This window comes from Felis catus, chromosome C1 (genome assembly GCF_018350175.1).
Source record: "Felis catus isolate Fca126 chromosome C1, F.catus_Fca126_mat1.0, whole genome shotgun sequence".
NCBI lineage: Eukaryota > Metazoa > Chordata > Mammalia > Carnivora > Felidae > Felis > Felis catus.
In genome coordinates this window covers 74,804,102-74,824,186 of record NC_058375.1, presented here as the reverse complement: position 1 = coordinate 74,824,186, position 20,085 = coordinate 74,804,102, and the positions used below count along the sequence as shown (strand labels likewise).

The 20,085-nt window shown below is 39.2% G+C and overlaps 2 long non-coding RNA genes across 4 annotated transcripts in view; one reads left to right on the top strand and one right to left on the bottom strand.

Annotated features, from left to right (window-relative positions):
* The window catches only part of LOC109502441, a 117,927-nt gene that overhangs the window by 95,426 nt on the left and 2,416 nt on the right, over positions 1 to 20,085 (top strand). For all 3 annotated transcript variants that reach the window (XR_006584472.1, XR_002161036.3, XR_006584473.1), the window contains one exon: positions 9,736 to 9,785. This is a non-coding gene — a long non-coding RNA (uncharacterized LOC109502441). The remainder of the gene's footprint in view (positions 1 to 9,735; positions 9,786 to 20,085) is intronic.
* LOC123379681 overlaps positions 1 to 20,085 on the bottom strand; it is a 28,355-nt gene that overhangs the window by 7,564 nt on the left and 706 nt on the right. Inside the window, exon 2 of the long non-coding RNA XR_006584474.1 lies at positions 5,321 to 5,463. This is a non-coding gene — a long non-coding RNA (uncharacterized LOC123379681). The remainder of the gene's footprint in view (positions 1 to 5,320; positions 5,464 to 20,085) is intronic.

Here is a 20,085-nt window from a genome sequence, read left to right as displayed (position 1 = left end):
ATTACTGTTCTAAATCTTTCCCATGAATGTTTCATACAATTATGATATATGTATATATCAATAAATAATATATAATATTGCTTTGTTTTAAACTTAAAAAAATGTGTATTTATTTAGTTTGAGAGAGCGAGACAGTGAGACCGGGAGAAGGAGCCGAGAGAGGAGAGAAACAGAATCCCAGGCAGGCTCTACACCAACAGCATGGAGGCTGATATGGGGTTACATCCCATGAACCGTGAGATCCTGACCTGAGCTGAAATCAAGAGTCACACACCTAACTGACTGAGCCACCCACGTGCCCCTGTTTTAAACTGTTACAAATGAAATTCTTATACATCCTTCTGCGTCTTAGTTTTTTGATATATCCATTTTAGTGCCTATATACTTTATTATGTGACTGTAACCATACTTAATCAAATCTGCTGTTGACGAACATGTAGGTAGAATCAGATTTTTGCTGTTACAGATCATGCTCTACTGCACGTTCTTGTACATGTCATCTTATGCACACGTGAAGAAGTGTCTCCAAGGTTCTACCTGGAGGATGAATTGCAGAGTATAAGGATGCACACAACTTTGACTTTAGTAGGTATTGACAAATTGTTTTTTTTTTTTAATGTGTTTCTTACAATTCAGTTTCCATCAGAATTGTTGGAAGTTCTTGTTCCTTCAAATTCTTACCAAAGTGTGGGATTATCAGACTAGGAAGTATGATAATTTTTGCCAATCGAATGAGTATGAAATGCAATTTTAAAAGTTTTGCATTTTGGGGCACTTTGGTAGCTCAGTCAGTTTAGAGTCCGACTCTTGATTTTGGCTCAGGTCATGATCTCATGATCCGTGAGTTCGAGCCCCTCATCAGGCTCTGTGCTGACAGCTCGGAGCCTGGAGCCTGCTTTGGATTCTGTGTCTCCCTCTCTCTGCCCCTTCCCCGCTCATGCTCTCTCTCAAAAATAAACATTAAAAAAATAAAAAAAAATAAGTTCTGCATTTCTTTGATTACTAATGCTGTTGAGTATTTTTTGTACATTCATGTTCTTTGTCTATTTCTCTAATCGATTTTTGTCCTTTTCCTATTCATTTATAGGATTTGTATACAAATCTTGCATATTAACTTTTTATTCATTATGTGCATTGCAAATACTTTCTCTCAGCTTCATAGATTGCATTTTAACTTTGGTGTCTTTTTTTGAATAGAAGTTTTAAAAATTTAATGTCAAATTTATTTATCTTTTCCTTTATGGTTTATGCTTCTTTTCTGTCCTACTAAATGGATCTGTTCCTTCCTGGAAATCATTAATTATCTTCTCTATTTTTTCCCCAATGATTGATTATTTATTTATTCATTATTTATTTATTGAGAGAGACAGAGAGAAAGTGAGAGAGAGGGAGGGAGAGAATGAGAATGCCTGTGAGTGGGAGAGGGGCAGAGGGAGAGAGAGAATCTTAAGCAGGCTCCATACCTAGCAAGGGGCCTGCTGTGGGCTCAACTTACTACCGTGAGATCATGACCTGAACTGAAATCAAGAGTTGACACTTAACTGACTGAGTCACCCAGGTGCCCCTCCAAATGTTTTGACTATTTACTTTTTACATTTGGATCTTTCATTTTTTTTTCCAATTCATTTTTGATATGATGTGAGGTAGGAAGCTATCTTTTTTCCTACTTGGATAACTTATTGGTCTTGATCATGTTTTCTGAATAATTAATCCTTCTTCATTGATTTGTAATACCATCTCAGACACAAACAACATTTCTAAGTAAGTGTTTGTTGGTTCTGGTCTCTTTTTTCTGCTCTCCTGTTCTATCTGTCTAGACCTGTATATCTTGATTAATATAACTATTCTAATATATTATAGAATAAGTCTCTACACCTTAGTTTTCAAAATTATGTTAGTGATTCTTGGTTCTTTCCTTTTCTCTTTGAATTTTAGGATCAGCTTGTCATGTTCTTTAAAAATACTCCTTGGGATTTTGATGGAATTAATTTGTAGTAAAATTAATATCTTTATAATTCTGAGTCTCCCTATTCATGACCATATTCTATCTCCATTTACTTAGGTCTTTTTTTTTTCCTTTGGTCCCCTTATAAGGTTTTATAATTTTATCCATAAATACAGTTGGTCCTCATTATTTGTGGATTTCATATTTGTGAATTTGTCTACTTCCTAAAATTTATTTGTGACCTTCCACATCAATACTCACCGTGCATTCACGGTCATTGGCAAACACGTGCGGAGTAGCAAAAAATTTGAGTTGACTCACATACACCCATGTTCCCAGCTGAGTTCCAGCAAAGCAATGTTTTGTTTTCTTGTTTTAGTTCTCATATTGTAAACATGAGTGTCCTTTCTGCAGTTTATTTAGTGCCATATTTTTCATATTATTCTGCCCTTTTCCGGTGATTTAACTGTTTAAAATCCCCCTCAAGCATAGTGCTGAAGTGTTATCTAGTGCTCCTAAGGGCAAGAAGGCTGGGATGTGCCTTTCAGAGAAAATACATGTGTTATGTAAGCTTTGTTCAGGGATGAGTTATAGTGCTGTTGGCTGTGAGTTTAGTGTTAATGAATCAACAATATATAGTAACCAAGGTCTTTTAAAACAGAAACACACATGAAACAAAGTTATATATTGATCAGTCAGTGAAAATGTGACCAGAAACTTGCAGGAACCCTTCCCTGTATTTCCCCTAGGAGCAATGGTTCAGTATTTGCTACTTTAGTGTATGTGGCAACTTTATAGAACATAATTACCACGAATAATGAGAATCGACTGTAGCCTAAACATTTTTTATTATATTTATTTTAAGGCACCTTGTATTTTATGTAATTGTAAATAGTATCTGTTTTTACATTACATTTTCTAACTTGTTTTTACTGGTGTTGAGTGTATTGATTTTGGTATGCTGATCTTATGTCCCAGCTTTGTCATTTTACTAGTTGTGTGATTCTTGGCAAGTTTATTAGGTTGGTAGAGCAGCCCTAACAAAGTACCACAATCTGTGTGGCTCAGAACAACAGAAATTTATTATCTCACAGTTCTGGAGGCTAAAAGTCTGAAATCAAACTGTTGGCAGGGTCACGTTCCCCCTGAAAACTGCAGCGGACTCCTTCCTTTCCTCTTCCTAGCTTCTGATGGTTGTGAATCATCTTTGGCATTCCTTGGTTTGCAACTGCATGCCTCCGCTCTCTGACTTTGTTGTCACATAATGATCTCCCTGTGCGTGTCTGTGCCCCAATTCCCTATTCTTAAAAGGGCATCAATCATGTTGGATTAGAACCCACCCTAACGGTATCATCTTAAATCGATTACATCTGCAAAGATCTGATTTTCAATAGGGTCATATTCACAAGTACCAGGGGTTAGGGCTTCACCGTGTCTTCTGGGGAACACAATTCAACCTCTAACAGTAAGTTACTTAATCTTTCTGTACATCAGTTTTCTTTGGAAATAGTAATTATATTATTGTCAGAGGGCTGTTGTATTAGATTAGCTAATGGGTTAGTTAATAATATATGGAAAGTACCTAGAACTGTGTTTGGCCCACAATAAGAATATAATATGTGTTAGCTGGTTAAATTACTTTTATCTGTCTGATCACTTTGCTGAACTCTGTTACTGGTTTAAAAAGTTTGTAGATAATTTTGAATATACTCTATAGATAGTCATGTTGGATGGAAACAGCAGTTTTATCTTTCCTAATTTTTATACATTTTATTTTACCTTCTTACCTTATTATTGTAAAACACCCATGATAATATTGTATAGAAGCAGTGATAATAGGATGGTGGGCATCTTGTTTTGTTTGTGATTTAAATGGGAGTTATTCTATAATTTTATCATTAAATATTAGGATTGCTCTAGCTTTACAATGATGTCATTACTCAGGTTAAGAAAGTTTATTTCTAGCCATAATTTTCACAGGGTTTTAAAATTAACCTTTGAATAAGTATTAAATACTTTTTAAATGCATTTTTTAAGAGAATTATGTTTCACCCTCCACCCCCCCTTTAATATCAAGCCTGAAAGGATAGGAATCAGCAGCAAATGAAAGTCTGGGCTATGAGTCAGGAGGTGAATAGAAACCAGTTGGAATTTACCCAAGGGCTACAGGAGTGCTGATGCATAGGGGCACTTGTACCCTAGTGTTTATAGCAGCACTTTCAACAATAGCCAAATTATGGAAAGAGCCTAAATGTCCATCAACTGATTAATGGATAAAGAAGTTGTGGTTTATATATACAGTGGAATACTACTTGGCAATGAGAAAGAATGAAATCTGGCCTTTTGTAGCAACGTGGATGGAACTGGAGAGTGTTATGCTAAGTGAAATAAGTCATACAGAGAAAGACAGACACCATATGTTTTCACTCTTATGTGGATCCTGAGAAACTTAACAGAAGACCATGGGGGAGGGGAAGGGGAAAAAAGTTAGAGAGGGAGGGAGGCAAACCATAAGAGACTCTTAAAAACTGAGAATAAACTGAGGGTTGATGGGCGGGGAGAGGGAGGGGAAAGTGGGTGATGGGCATTGAGGAGGGCACCTGTTGGGATGATCACTGGGTGCTATATGGAAACCAATTTGACAATAAATTTCATATTAAAAAAAAAAAGAAACCATTTGGAATCAGACTGGGTTGGCAACAAAGGAAGAAACACAAATTATATTTGAATGGCTGTTTGTCTATATTGTTTTGCAGGTGCAAAGTGTGTGGTTGTGGAGGACGAGCTTTAGGTTGCTAATAATAATTAATAATAATAGTGACAACATGGTAAGTGATAGTTAACAATAACATTCCTTACCAAGTCCTTCCAACACAATGGAAATAAGAAGACATACATTTCTTCTTGTAGTTTACAAACTAGTTATTTTGTGAGCTCTAACAAAGCACCAGTATTTAAAAAAAATTCTGAAATAATGAAGGAAAAAGTGTTTACAACACTCTGACCCAGGAGATGGTGTAATTTCAATTTCATGCTTAGTCACAAAATCATCCTGAATAGCTTGTTGAATTCAATCTGCAGTGTGGTATGGATTCTGTAGGGGGCCAGCTCTTCCCGCCTTCCTCAGGCTCTGTGTGAGTCACAGGAGGCTCACCCTCCCGCCCCGTTCTTTCTTCTAATCAAATAATTTTTATTATTTGAAAGTTCATTGCACTGAGATAGGTCATCTTTCTGGGATACCGACAAGGTAAAAACCTGGCTCCGATCCATATAAAGCATTCTGAAACCTGTTTGTGATGAATGTTTGGACAAGCTTTGTAGCTGATGTGTCTGTTTAGATGACAACTGAGGCCCGGCCTGGACCTTTGCACTCACCTTCTGTTTATACCATCTATGAGTAATCTCCTGTTGTTCACACCTGGGGGGTGGGGTGGGTGCTGCTTGCCTTCAAATCCTCAGAGTGAAAAAAGCAAAGGAGAAGTAAGGAGCTCATGGTATCTGGAGCCGTTTCAGAGTTTCTGTGAAGTGAGGAAAAGTCGGGGTCATTTCCTTTAACTTCTGAGCTATTAGTCTTAGTTGTCGGCAGCCGGGTTACCTGTGATTGAAGGCCACAAGTGCAAATATTCAAAAGGCAATTTAGGCATGTTTCTGGCTGGGTGTGGGACCTGCTTCAATAAATTCCAGTGGAAAAAAGGAATAATGCTGTCTGCTTAACAGCTTGCTTTTCGGGTTCTTAAAATGACTGACAAAAGAGTAAATGCTCAGTAAAAGTTTTAAATTACACCAAAACTCTCTTCCTTTCCTCGTTCCTGCCAACACACACTTCTTAAATTTTTTTTTAATGTTTATTTATCTTTGAGAGAGAAAGAGACAGAGTGTGAGTGGGGGAGGGGCAGAGAGAGAGGGAGACACAGAATCTGAAGCAGGCTTCCAGGCTCCGAGCTGTCAGCAAAGAGCCTGATGTGGGGCTGGAACCCACAAACAGTGAGATCATGACCTGAGCCGAAATCAGATGCTCAGCCAACTGAGCCACCCAGGCGCCCCTCGCCAATATACACTTCTTAAGTGTCCATTAGATATGTCAGAGATGGATGAGTACAAAGTACTTAGCACAGTTTTCCCGTGGATGGTAAGTACTCAGTGAGTGACGAGTACTTATCCCTATTTAGTGCTACTCCCAAGGAGATCATTGCAAATTTTGGTGTGATTTGTCATCTCGTGCAGTGAACGCCTTACCAAGAAGACATTTTACCATGATGCCTTTTTCTGGTCAGAAGCTGATGTTTGTGATAGCACAGTCCGTTCATTGGTCAGAACAATGACAACAACGCATGTATGCGAAATCCGTTTTCTAGGGGTTTCTACAGGGGTGGTGAAACAAAATCTGTCTGAAAGCCTTGATCCAAACATTGGGCTAATGAGGACATGTGGCCTTAGATGATTTGAAGACTGTGTAAAAGGTTAATGGGTTACTATTTAAAAACATACGTAAAGACTTTTTTTTTCTTCAGTTTGGAGGGCTGCGTTTTCTAAGTTCGCACACAAATTCCTTTTTATAGTGGGTAGGCTGCCTTTCTCAGCTGCATACTGTCATTCCTAAACAATCCTAGAGCTAAAAATTTTAAGTGCTGTCACCCAAAATTGCTAGACAGAACTTACTCTTTAATTTGTCTGTCACTCTGTCTGTCACTCCACTTGCACTTTGTGGTGACGCACTGGTTCAACTGTCATATCCTGTGCTCTTTTACAATAATAATAAAAAAAAAAAGAGGCCCCAGTTGTACTCCTGGGATGGCTGGAGCGGTCACCTCCAGCTGCCCAGAGCTCTTCTGACCTAAAACTTTGGCAGTGAGTCCTGCTGACAAAGTGCAAGTAAAGTAACAAATCTTTACTCTTTTACATGAATGATCCCTCACCTAGAAACTGTCAATTAGTAGCAAAGACTCAAACACTGAGCGGCAGAGGATGGGGAGAGATGTAACAACTGGTCACCCCAACCTTTTACTATAAGTGTACTGTAAGCAAATGACTTGCTGTAGGTGCCAAGCTCAGCAGTGCTTCACAGAGGCAGGTAAGAAGTGCATTCACCTGTGTTTTTCTCACTGTCTGAGCACGGAATTTCTGGAGGGAGCTAGTTGGTTTGGCTATGGGGATTCTGTTTGGACTCCACATTTCGATTTGAACGCTCACTTAGGTGGTGTTCAAGGCCGTGACAGGTTCCAGAGGGGAAGGAGAGATGGTGTCACAGTCAAGTCTGTGTGATAGGGTCCCAAGAGGAGTCAAAAAGTAAATTTTGGTTTAATCTCTACCTCCTGACCCAAATCCTTTCTGATTACTGCAGGAAGTCTTTGGGCGGGGGTAGAGGTAAAGAAAGAGCATCTCCTGCACTCCAATGTTACGACATGATCTCTTACTGCTCCTAGCTGGGGATCCTTGGCCCCTGTCAGCGTGGAGGCATACCTTCTTCTCACCTGTGTCAGCCCCGGTGTTAGGCCACCAAGCACATTCGGTTATGTGTGCTGTATGCTTACAGAGACCTGAGTAATACAGGGCTTTGTTCTATATTGCTTTTCACATACAAGATTCTTCTATCTGTGATTTTGGCTTTGACCCAAGGGGAAAGGATGGGGTGCAGGTTGAGGACCATCCTGTTGCTCTTCACTGTGTTGTTCTAAAGCCACACTCTTTTCTAGCCCCTGCCCTAAGGCTGGAACTTAGCTTGACCCCTGTGCCTCCTTGACCTTCCATCTACACTGTCCTGTTCTCCTCTGAGCTCATCTACACGCTGGGGGATGAAGGGGTGAGGAAGGTGATCTCCAGTCCCACTGCCTATCAGACAGAGCCCCAGATGGGTTTGATTTTGCAACAAATGCACATCTCGGGCCTCTGTTCTGGGACCTCAGCAACAATAATGGCCTGTATCTTTTTTTAGTTTTTTTAAGTGAACAACTCGATTTTAATTTTATTTTTATTTTTGGGAGAAAGAGAGGCAGAAAGAGAGAGAGGGAGAGAGAGAATCTTAAGCAGGCTCCACGCCCAGCATGAAGCTTGATGTGGGGCTCGATCTCACGACTGTGAGATCATGACCTGAGCCAAAATCAAGCGTCAGATGCTTACCTGACTGAGCCACCCAGGTGCCCCAACAACTTGATTTTTAAAGGAAAATTATTCAAGGAAAGAATATTAGGAAAGGTTGGAGGATGTAAAACATTTTAAATACTCCATCTACTGATGATTTCCTTTTTTTAAAAAATCTGTGTTAAGTTTTGGAAGTGGGAACAGGGAGACTTTTTCTGGGTCTTTAATGGGAGGATCAACAGTTGGAGAATATATACCTGCCTCTGTAAAAGTTATTTTTTTGACAGCTCTGTGGGAGTTGACGCTATCAATTCTCTGTTAGTCGTTTCACGCAGAAATGTTCCAAAATAGTAGATGATGCCCACAGCTCAGTTTACATCTGTCCCCTGACCTCCCAATCTTCCTCCCCTGTGAGGAGCTACTATTTTTCTGATTGGCTTCCTTTCTCTCCTTCTCCTTGAATTTCAGCTAAAGTCCATTTTGGGAACTTGTGCCTATAGTTTAAAAAACTTTATTGATGAGAGGCTTTGCTCTAATATATAATTAATGAGTCAGAACTTTATGTCCAAGATGCTTTTTAAGTGCCAACAAAGTGTTTTAATTTACATACTAAAGTCTTCATTTTGTTCTGAAACCTTTTGGACTTGCTTAATACATTTATCAAGTATGATTCCGAAAGTTCTTACATGGGCAATGTGCAGTGTGTGCTTAATAGATAACATTAATAAACGCACACTCAATCACAACACTAAAAGCCACTTCCATCTGGATTTACTGGCAATAAAAAGAGACATTACAGAACTTTGGGAATTTGATCAAGGCGCCAAATACTAGTCTTAGATTACAAAACTGTAGACTCTAACTACTTGGGAAAACAAAGCAATCAAGGACAGACTTTTGTTAAAAGCTTTGCACTGTAGATTAATAATTAATGTGTTAAATGTACTTTGTAATAAACTCTATCATCATGGATTACTTTTGATAGCTAAATTGGCAATGATACCCCGACGTGGCTTCATTGACTCCGGCTTTCAATTTTACTTGCTAGATTTATTGGGTTAAACGACAATGAACCTATTCTAGGCCTATTTTAACTTGTTTAGAAATCATAATTAATTTAAAAATATTGACGGAGACCGCAAAAATTATACAAAAATTGGCAAAGTTACAAAAACTAATAATGGGAGAAGGTCTTTAAAAGAGAAAGTGGCATAATCTACTTTTAAGGTAAATAAGTAGCTTTCAGTAGGGGAAAAGCAGTTCAAAGGAACCAATTAATGGTTTTCATTCAAGAGACCATTGAAGGTAGTGTTATCTGATTATTATATGTGGATAATAAAGATGAATAATGCAGTAAGTTAGTCTAAAAATAGTCAAATGTTCCGGAAACAAGTAAATGCTAGATTATAATTATATATATTGTATATAATTTATATTATGTAAATTATAAGTTACATCAACTTTGAGGTCAGGAATTAGAAGTAGACTTAAGCATCAAATGTTTAGAAGACTGAGAAAATATCCTTTGTGATGTGTTTAAGTCCAGAACTCTCGGCACTTTTTTTCAGAAATTGAATATAAATCCCACCAGAATCCTTTAGAACACACAGAGAATAACAAACCAAATAGACCATCTCTTAGAAAAGTGAATTTTATTTTCCTCAATCTTTGCCTTAACCTTAAGGAAATTGCATTTATTTCTATTTTCATAGGGCACTCCATTTTCAGAAGAGGAATATTCAAGGGTCATGCTGGAGTTAAGGTACAGGGTTACTGCAAAAATCTGTATTTCATCACTTGTTTTGAGAGTCCCTTATTCCCCACCCCCAAGTAACAATAATCTCACACACACTTAGAACCTTACTTGTTGCAAAGGGTTTTTGTTTTTCAGTTGTATGATGCTGTTCATTATTTAAAAACTCACATGAAACAATAGGGTATTTGTTACAGGTATATGTAAATAGATTATGTAGGAAAAAATATACCATTGACAATGGTGCGGACTTCTGTAGAAGGAACAAAGATTGAGGTCTTCATCGAAGAGGACTGGGCCCACAAAGCACTCTCTCACACACTGTTTCTCTTATCCTTGAAACACGTGTAAGTCCAGTTTGTATAGGAAGTTCCTCTCTATTCATCTCACAAACAGTTGAGAACCTACTGTGTTTCAGCTGCTTGCGATGTATCAGTCAACAAAGCCCGTGACTTCAGAACCAAAACCCTTGTTTGATACTCTTGTTGATAAAAAATAACAGATGTAAAAAAACAAGTAGATTAAATAGGATGTTAGAGGGTGATAATTAGTATAGAAGAAGAAAAATAAATTTGGAAGGAGGTGAGGGCTTATCCATGGGTATATCTGGGTGAAGGGCATTCCCAGATGAGAGCCCAGTCAGTGTGAGATCCTTAGGAGGAATGTGCCTGTCCCTCTGAGGAAATGCAAAATGGCTCGTGTGGTTGAAGCAGAGTAATGAAGAAATAAAGTCAGACAGACAATACAGACCACTGTAATGTCTTTGGTTCTTCCTTAAAGGGAAATAGGGAGCTATTGCAAGAGTTTGAGCAACAGAGTGACACAATCTCACGTGAATTTTAGAAGTTCCACGCAGCTGGGGGCGCCTGGGTGGCGCAGTCGGTTAAGCGTCCGACTTCAGCCAGGTCACGATCTCGCGGTCCGGGAGTTCGAGCCCCGCGTCAGGCTCTGGGCTGATGGCTCAGAGCCTGGAGCCTGTTTCCGATTCTGTGTCTCCCTCTCTCTCTGCCCCTCCCCCGTTCATGCTCTGTCTCTCTCTGTCCCAAAAATAAATAAACGTTGAAAAAAAAATAAAAAAAAAAATAAAAAAAAAAAAGTTCCACGCAGCTGTTGTGTTGAAACAGAGTGTGGATGACAAGGTTCTCAGGCAGACCAGCCAGGAGGCTCACACACTAATTCAGGAGAGTGGTGAGGTGGCTCAGACCCAGGAAGGTCCAGGGGAAGTAGTGAGAAATGGATACAATTTGAACATATTTTGAAGGAATAGCTGACAGGATTTCCCGCGATTGGATGAAGGTAAAAGAGAAGGGCATGTGAAGAAGGACTCCAAGGTTCTCTGACCTGAGCGCCTGGAAGGGTGGAGTTGCCATCAATGGGTATGGGGGAAGGCTGCAGGTAGAACAGGTTTTCGGCGGAAGGCTGGAATTCAGAGGTAGATGTGTGAAGTTTGATACTGTCTTTAAGTATATGTAGGCCAGCTGCCAAGTAGGAAATTAGATTCGAGAGTCCGGAGTTTGGGAAAGGACTCTGGAGTGGATGTATGCCTGCATCTGGTTTTGGGAATTGTCAGTATGGTGATGGTGTTTAAAACCCTGAGGTGGATGAGACTGCCAAAGTTGTGAGGCTGGAGAGAGACAAGAGGACCAGGGACCAGGCTGTCTTCATGCTTCAGGCATTAAACACATACTTAATGAGCTAAAGATGTAATTGCAATAATGAGAAAGTTCTATGAAGGAAAACCTCATGGGGCTCTGGTGGAAGACGGTCAGCTCAGGGTGAGCCTCCCACAGAAAGTGGCACTAATTCATTCATTCATTCATTCATTCATTCATTTATTCATTCATTCAGAGAGCACAAGTACCAGTGGGGGAGGGGGGCAGAGGGAGAGAGAGAGAGAGAGAGAGAGAATCCTAAGCAGGGGCTCAGTGTCAAGCCCAAAGTGAGAGCTTGATCCCACCACCCTGGGATCGTGACCCGAGTCGAACACTCAACCGACTAGCCACCCAGATGCCCCAGAAAGTGGTGCTTTCAAGGAGACCTGAAGGAGAAGTAGGAAGGAGTCAGCCAACTAAGACAGAGCAATTGTCTGAGCAGGCAACCTGGGGCGGCCAGGAGCGGGTGCACACTGAACAGAGCACGGGCAAGTGGGGCAAGAACATGGTGTGCCATGGGAGGGTGATGTGAAATGCAGTTGAAGGGAAGGTAGGAGCCAGATTGCGTAAGGGGCCTCGTGAGGATTTTGAACTCATGAGCAGTGGGAAGCCATTCAAAATGCTAAGAAGAAAAATACTATAAAACAATGAATTAAAATCTTTTAGCTGGAAAGAAGTGAATAATGAAGGGCTTCAAGGACAGGGTAATGGAAGTTTCTGCTTAAAATGTGTATTAAATACAGGGGAGAAAGCAGGATGAATGAATGGCAGAATTGCAAAACAGGCTCTTGAGGTACAATGACTGAGACCAAAATAAGGTGGGATTGTGAGTAATATTTAATTTTTCAGTCATTTTATTTAAAAAAAAGATAAAAACCTCATAAAAGCTAGAGAGGAATAATAGAAACCAGGTATGGTATGGCTGGCGGTGTCATACCCAGACTGAGAGTTGCAGAAGCCTTTTTTTTAAGTTGGAAAGAAGAATGGAACTGGGCATGTAAAATAATGAATGCTACAGAAGAGACCAGGTGGCCAGACCTGTTTGTCCTTTGCTGTAATGTTAGAACAGGGCATGGCTAACGAGTGGTGACAAGCTATAGTCCGTCTACAATGAAAATCCAAAAAGAAAAAGAAAAGCCTCTACTAAGGATTGAGGGATATCGGAGGAAGAATGTTTTGACAACACATGATAATAAATGTTGTGGGCTTGCCTTTTCTGAAAGTCTTTAGAAGCTGGGCAGACCAAAGGGTGACAATGTTCAAAATTAGTTAACTATGGTGAATCTTAGGGTGCTTTGCTAGTTGGACTTCTTAGTTTTAACTGCCCCTAACCAGGAAACCATTCACAAGGTGAGAGTGATGAGACTTAGCTAGCATAGAGAGACAGGAGAGGGACTTGGTGTTTTGCAGGAAGAGTTACTTGAGGCCAGGATGGGTAGCTGAAAAACAATCATGTATCATTCAGGGAGTTCTGTGGGTTCTCCTCACACAAGATGCATTGTAATTTGCAAATTTGCAAGGCAGATTCTCATCTGCTTGGGAAGGTACTCAAAGGGGGAAGGACACAATTCTAGCCCCTGTTTTTGTGAATACAATGGGCAGCTAATCCTGAATCAAAGGGAATAGCTTAAAGACCTTTTAAGAACTATGAGATTACTTGACAGTCAAATACTAGATAATCTTACAGAAATATTTTAAAGAAATATCTCATTAGCTCACTCATTTGTTCATTCATTCATTCACTTATTCATTCATTCAAAAAATGGTAATCAAGCTCCTCTTTGTGCCAGGAGAAGCACTAAATGCTTGATTGGCCTTTATCCTTACAGAGTCTCTTTTAATGGGGAAAACAAATAGTAAACAAGGAAATGAACAACTTTGATTTGTCCTATGAAAGTAACACACCAGATGGGGAGGTAAGTAATGGGTGTGGCTAGGGCAGGAGAGCCCTCTGAGATCAGGTGTTTAGGGAAGTTTTCTCTGGGGAGGTTATCTGAGCCGCTGATAGTCTGGAACATTAGATCATCTCCACTCACATGCCCGGTGTTAGGTCAAGGTGTCTTCAATTTAATTTGTCCTTTTCAAAAATCTCCTTATGTGGTGAAGCCTTTATGTCCGTTTATGACAACTTTTAGAAAGCTTAACGCCTCTGCCACTAAAGTTATAGCTTCCATTTACCTACGGGCATAATTCTTTATTAACATCTATTTTCAACTATGTTAATGCAATGGAAGCTTGGTACCTACAACACTGTAGTTCCCAGGACAGGCTTAAATAGGAAAAGACTCGATTACTAAATAAAATGTTCGCAAACAATTTGCATGTTCAACTGTAGGGGGAGTTAATATTGCTAATAGGAAAAATTCCACTACAAAAATGAATCTAATGGTTACTGGGGATTTGGAAACTTGGAAGTATCATCAAAATATAAATATTGGTATAATGCCAAGATTGCATATTATTCTGTATTATTAAATCATAAAAAAACTCAACTTTTATCGCAATCAGGTTTGGAATGCTCAACATTGTCTTGCCATTTAACTAGAACACATTTTTCTAGATACAAATGGATATATTAATTTCCATAAAAGTGTTATCTTTTTACAGTATATTTAATTCAGATCCAGTTCTATTTCCACTAAAATAATTGCTTATAATACACAGACTCGATTTTATATGACTAATTAGAACAGTGTATGGGAAAAAATAGGTTTGCAGGTAATATTGAAATTAAATATGTTAATCTGTACCTCTGTGTGCACATTTTATATGAGCTTTAATTTGCCAAATAAATTATAGTTCTGTGTTTATAAGGTGCCCTTGAAAGAGTGTCCTATTTTTGAGCACTAATACCATGGGGAAACAAATATACAAAGCTTTTAGCTATAGGGCTACACTTGCATAAATTAAGGCAAGAGCTGTTGGTTGGTAAGTAGAGCTATGGTATCCTTAGCTTTTTAAACACTCTGAATTGTTAACACATTTTTTTTTAGTATGGTTACTAATATTAAGATAATAAATAATATTTAGTTTCAATATCGCACCCTTCAGCCAGGGCATAAATTCATTTTGAATGCTGTGTTGAATTAATGTACAATAAACATACTGCAGTTTGCTATCAGGAATTCTCAATGAAATGCAGGAAGTCAGTTCTTTGCTTATGCATTAGCACTGCCAGTCTTGCTCTGTTTAATTTTAGCTATTTATAAAATTGCTCTACTGACAGTCCTCTTTATTTTCACGTGATTGTTTTAAGGTTAACCAGAAATGGTATGGTGTGTTTTCTGAAGTTGGTTGTAGTGCTGATGTAGGAAGACGGGTCCTTAACAAAAATCCTTTTCACAATTAGCCACCTGCAGTCGGGACATCCAGCTGCCTAATTGGGTGAATTGTGGGGTTTCCTGTGGGGCAGGTGGGGGCCTGCCAAGGAGCAGTGGAGTGTCTCAGAAGGGAGTTGGAGCACAGGGGACTTGGGAAAATAATGTTGCCAATGGAAGTAGAATCTGGAATCTGATAGCGGTTGTAGCAATTGCCATTTACTTCTGAGACAAATCAGGGCTGTATCTAAAAATGTTATGTATTATTGTCTAATAGATTGGCTCCTTTTTAGGATATCTATTTAAATAACTTCTAGGACTTTTCCCTTAAAAATGGCTCTGAGGCTTGCGTCTTGATGGAGTACGGTGAATTCCCCAGTAACACCCAAGTTTGCAACCACAGAAAGTGGTAAGGAAGCCTTCAAAAAGGATATAGCTAATGTTACTCTGTATCAGTCAGCTCAGGCTGCCATGACAAAATATTACAGATTGGGTGGCTTGACAGAAATTTGTTTTCTCACAGTTCTCTAGGCTGGAAGTCCAAGGTTAGGCTGCCAGCATGAGACGTTCTGGTAAGAGCTCTCTTTCTGGTTTGCAGATGGCTACCATCTTGCTGTGTCCTCACTAGCAGGGAGAAGGAGTGAGCCCTGGTATCTCTTGTTATAAGGATATTAATGTTATTGAACCAAGGCTCTACTCTTATGACCTCATTTAACCTCAATTACTTCCGTAAAGGCCCCATCTCCAAATACAGTCACATTGGAGGTTAGGGTTTCAGCATGTGAATTTTGGGGGGACACAATTCAGTCCATAGTATACACTAAATTATTTAAATATGGGGCTTTTAAAATTGGGGTTCATAACTTCTTTTGGTGCCAAAGAGCCCTTTGGCAGTTTGGTAAAGCCTGTGTATGGACTCCCTCTCAGAACAAAGTGTTTAAATGCATGAAGTAAATTATATAGGGTTACAAAGGAATCTAATTATACGGAAATGCAGTTAGAAAATATTAAAATGCTGTGATCTAGAAATATGGTTCTTTTTTATTAACAATTAGTTAACATGCTCTAGTAATGGATAAAAATGATATTTTGAAATATTTGCAGTAACTATAATATAATTGGAAAATGTTTGTGTTTTTTATTGGTGACAAAATCACAGGTACTACTAATACTATTGTGGTTGGTTCCTAACATCTGTAATGAAAGGAAATGTAACATTTTAATCAGACCTGGAAATAAAAGTGAAATTTTTGTTTTTATCCAAATTCAAAGACTTTCTTACTTTTATGAATGGACCACAGTCAAGAACCCCTGGATAGGTCACTTTTTGAGATGTGTTTGCAATTTTAAAATCTGTTTTTATATTAGTAATGCTTATAATCATAAAAAATATGTCAGCTTTTATTATACTTAATAACAGACTTATTCATAGTTTTTGTTATAGTGGAATTTGGTTTTAAAGAATATTTTAAAAGTTGTGGTTTTCAGCTGGGGCTAAAACCGGTGTAAGTAAGGTTAAAGTAGTAAAATTACTTTAATAACTAACTCCATTTATAAAGAGATTTTACAGGGGCACCTGGGTGGCTCAGTCGGTTAAGTGTTCGGCTTTGGCTCAGGTCATGATCTAGCAGTTTGTGAGTTCAAGCCCCGTGTTGGGCTCTGTGCTGACAGCTCAGAGCCTGGAGCCTGCTTCAGATTCTGTGTCTTCCTCCCTCTCTGCCCTCCCCCACTCACACTCTGTCTCTCTCTCTCCAAAATAAATAAACATTAAAAAAAATTTAAAGGGATTATTACAACATGAGGATCCACTTTTAAATTCACTTGCCAAATACAGGCATACTTCCTTTTTGTGACTGACTGATTTAGGAAAGCCATATATTTTATGGGCATTGCTAAAATTCCCATCAAAGAAAAAAATAAATCTGGGTTCAGGCCATATGAAATAGTGCATCTATGATTTTATCTCACAGTAGTTTCTGAGCTTGGTCCTTTCGGAAAAGGAAAATATGTAAGCAAAAAGCAAAACTATTTTCCTTACTGAAGACAAAAGACTGCTTCCCAAAAAAAGCCAACCTAAGAGGAAGCAGTATCTTCAGGAAGAATGGTTGGAATATTGAGAAGATCTACTTGAGTAAAAGCCCTAACATGCCTCTGGGGAGTTAAGCTCTGGATAAAGAATTCAAGGTACTTAAAACTTTTTTTAAAAAAGCCAGCCCATTTTAAGGGGCAGAAGTTCTGATGATCTGAATCACTTAAGAAATGCTTTAATCCCAGAGGCATACCCAGGCTGCTGTTTCCTATAGCACAAGTTCCAAGATGGGATATATTACAAGAGAAGCAGCCAGGCCTATTCAGGTTAAGTTTGAGGATACAGGGTCTTTTCAGTGAAGTGAGCATTTGGTATTTATGACTTCCTGTTCTGTGTTCCTGTTTCCAGAATCCATAAAAAATATTTGGCTTTTTAGATATTTCATCACCAAATAGAAGAACCTGTCGTTATCATAATGATAGTTTGTAGGACACCCCAAACTTGCTTAAGAAACGTATTTTTACTGTGCTTCCTGGTCAGATGATAAAATTGAGATTTCAGAGGTTTAGTGGTTTGTCCAAGACCACAGCACTGCGGATGTTGTGGTGTTCAGATCAGAACCTAAGTTATTTGTGTCTGAATTTCATGTTCTTTTTACTGGACTCTGTGGCCTTATTAAAATTTTTTTAATGTTTATTTACTTTTGGGAGGGGGAGGGGCAGAGAGAGAGAGGGAGACACAGAATCCGAAGCAGGCTCCAGGCTCTGAGCTGTCAGCACAGAGTCCGATGCGGGGCTCGAACCCTTGGACTGTGAGATCATGACCTGAGCTGAAGTCAGATGCTTAAACTATTGAGCAACACAGGCACCCTTCTGTGGCCTTATTTATAGCCTCTTTAAGGAATGGACAGTGACTCACAAGAAATCACATTTCAATAAATATTCAATAGATCTAATTATTGAATATTTAGTCTACAAATATTAATCAAACGGCTACAGTGTGACAAGGTGATATGCTAGGCACTGACCTTATAATGTGAAGAAAACGGACATGGTCTCTAAGTGAAGCTTACAATCATGTGGGGCAGGCGTGAAATGCATCATTATAGTAAAGTGTGATGATGTAAGAGTTTATGGTACTATGTAGGAGGGACTGGGCCTGCTTTCATGTACATCAGTATCTGAGCATACTGGGTTGTGTCATTCATAGTGTTCTTCACACTGCATATACACATACCATTCTCATTCAGAATACGAGTATCGGAGTCTTTCTGCCTGGGTTTTTGAGTCCTTGTTTCTTCATGTACGTGGCTTGTGTGATCTTGGTCAAGGTTCTTAACCTCCATGTCCCTCAGCTTCGTCATCTGTACAATGGGATAACAGCAGTACCTACCTGAAAGAGTTAGTGTGGAGATGTGAGATGATCGTTCTAAAATGCACAGAATGGGGTGCTTGGGTGACTCAGTCAGTTAAGCGTCTAGCTTCGGCTCAGTTAATGATCTCACGGCTCGGCTCGTGGGTTCAAGCCCGGCATCCGGCTCTGTGCTGACAGCTCAGAGCCTGGAGTCTGCTTCACATTCTGCGTCTCTCTCTCTCTCTCTCTCTCTGCCCACCCCCCTCATACTCTGTGTGTGTCTCTCTCAAAAATAAAAACGTTAAAAAAATTTTAAAAATGCACAGAATAGGGGCACCTGGGTGGCTCAGTTCATTGAGTGTCTGACTCTTGATTTTGGCTCGGTCATGATCTCAGGGTTTGTGGGTTCAAGCCCCATGTAGGCTCTGCACTGACAGCGTGGATTCTCTGCATTGGATTCTCTCTCTCTCTCTCTCTCTCTCAAAAGTAAACACTAAAAAAAATTTTAAATGCACAGAATAGTCCCTGATACACTGTACGTATAATGATAGCTGTTATAATTTTTTGTGGTTTATTCCTCCCTTAGTGCGTGACAAGTGTTCCTTTGCACTTGTGCTTACAGCTTGCTGTGGGTTAATGTCCACAATTAATGCTTGTTAATCCTGATGCCATCTGCCACCTTGTCCAGGCCCTGATGTTTCGACTTCAAAGTAGAGTGTCTTTGCGAGTTTTCTATCAGTGTTGATCTGGTCCATTTCATAAAGCTCTGCCTAATACCCGTGTTAAGACTCAGCTTTTCCCCTTTAGTCTTAAAGGAAGCAGAGATGGGCCTCATATCTTTGTTGAAATTCTACAAGGTGCAATTTGAAGTTGGATTGACCTTCAAGCTGACAAAGTAAAATAAACAGTTTTATAAATGAAAATGGCTAATCTGAAATAGATCACAGCTAAGAACTTCATTTTTTATTCATTCTCTTCATACAAGGTTGATATCATACAAGTGAACATCTAATATTGTACTTCATTGTGGGGCTCACCAAAGATGTAGTTAGAGGAAATTGAGGGCACAATGGACTTGCAGAGAACAGAGAATATGTCTGTAGTCCCTTATTTCAGAGAGTTATTATATTTAAATGTAGATATGCCTAATTAAAAAAATAGTTACTAAAATTTTGCTGTTGAATTCTTTTTCTTTCCTTTTTTTTTTTGCTGGCATTTTTTTATATGAAATTTATTGACAAATTGGTTTCCATACAACACCCAGTGCTCATCCCAAAAGATGCCCTCCTCAATACCCATCACCCACCCTCTCCTCCCTCCCACCCTGAATTCTTTTTCTTTTGAACTGTTCTGGATTCCTAGAAATCAACTTAAACTGGCATGTCTTAAAACAGGTTTTTTTTTTTTTTTTTTAAGTATGGCAAAGCATCACATAGTTCAGGAAATCTGCCTGAAGTTGTGGAAGATTAGTTGCTTCAAACTCATGTCCTTTTAAGAGTGCTTTGTAGCAATTTCAGTTTTTTCAGCAAAGAAAATCTATCAGTTAAGAACCCACATATTTACCAGAGAAAATATAGTAGAAGAAAAAAATTTTTTAACAGTGTGGGGAATAAATCACAGGATCTATACATCTCCGCATACTTCCTGACAGCTGAATCTAGTGCCTTTGCACAAAGGAGAAGCTTTACTACTGGTCTAAGGGCGCTTCCTGAGATTCGCTGAGCAGTCTGAGCAACTGGCCCTTGTTCTGGTTCTGAAGCTCAAGTTCAGGGAAGGCAGTGGCCCCGGCTACATTAGTGGGGAAAGCCTGAGGGTGATAGGTAAGCACTTGCTTGGGGTTGGCTAGACTGTATGGAAACCGTGCACTCATGTTATGTATGGTATAACACCAAGATTGATGGCCTAGAATAGGTGGTCCCCTGAGCATTTCCAGAGCAGCCTCTAAGCCTGTTGCAGAT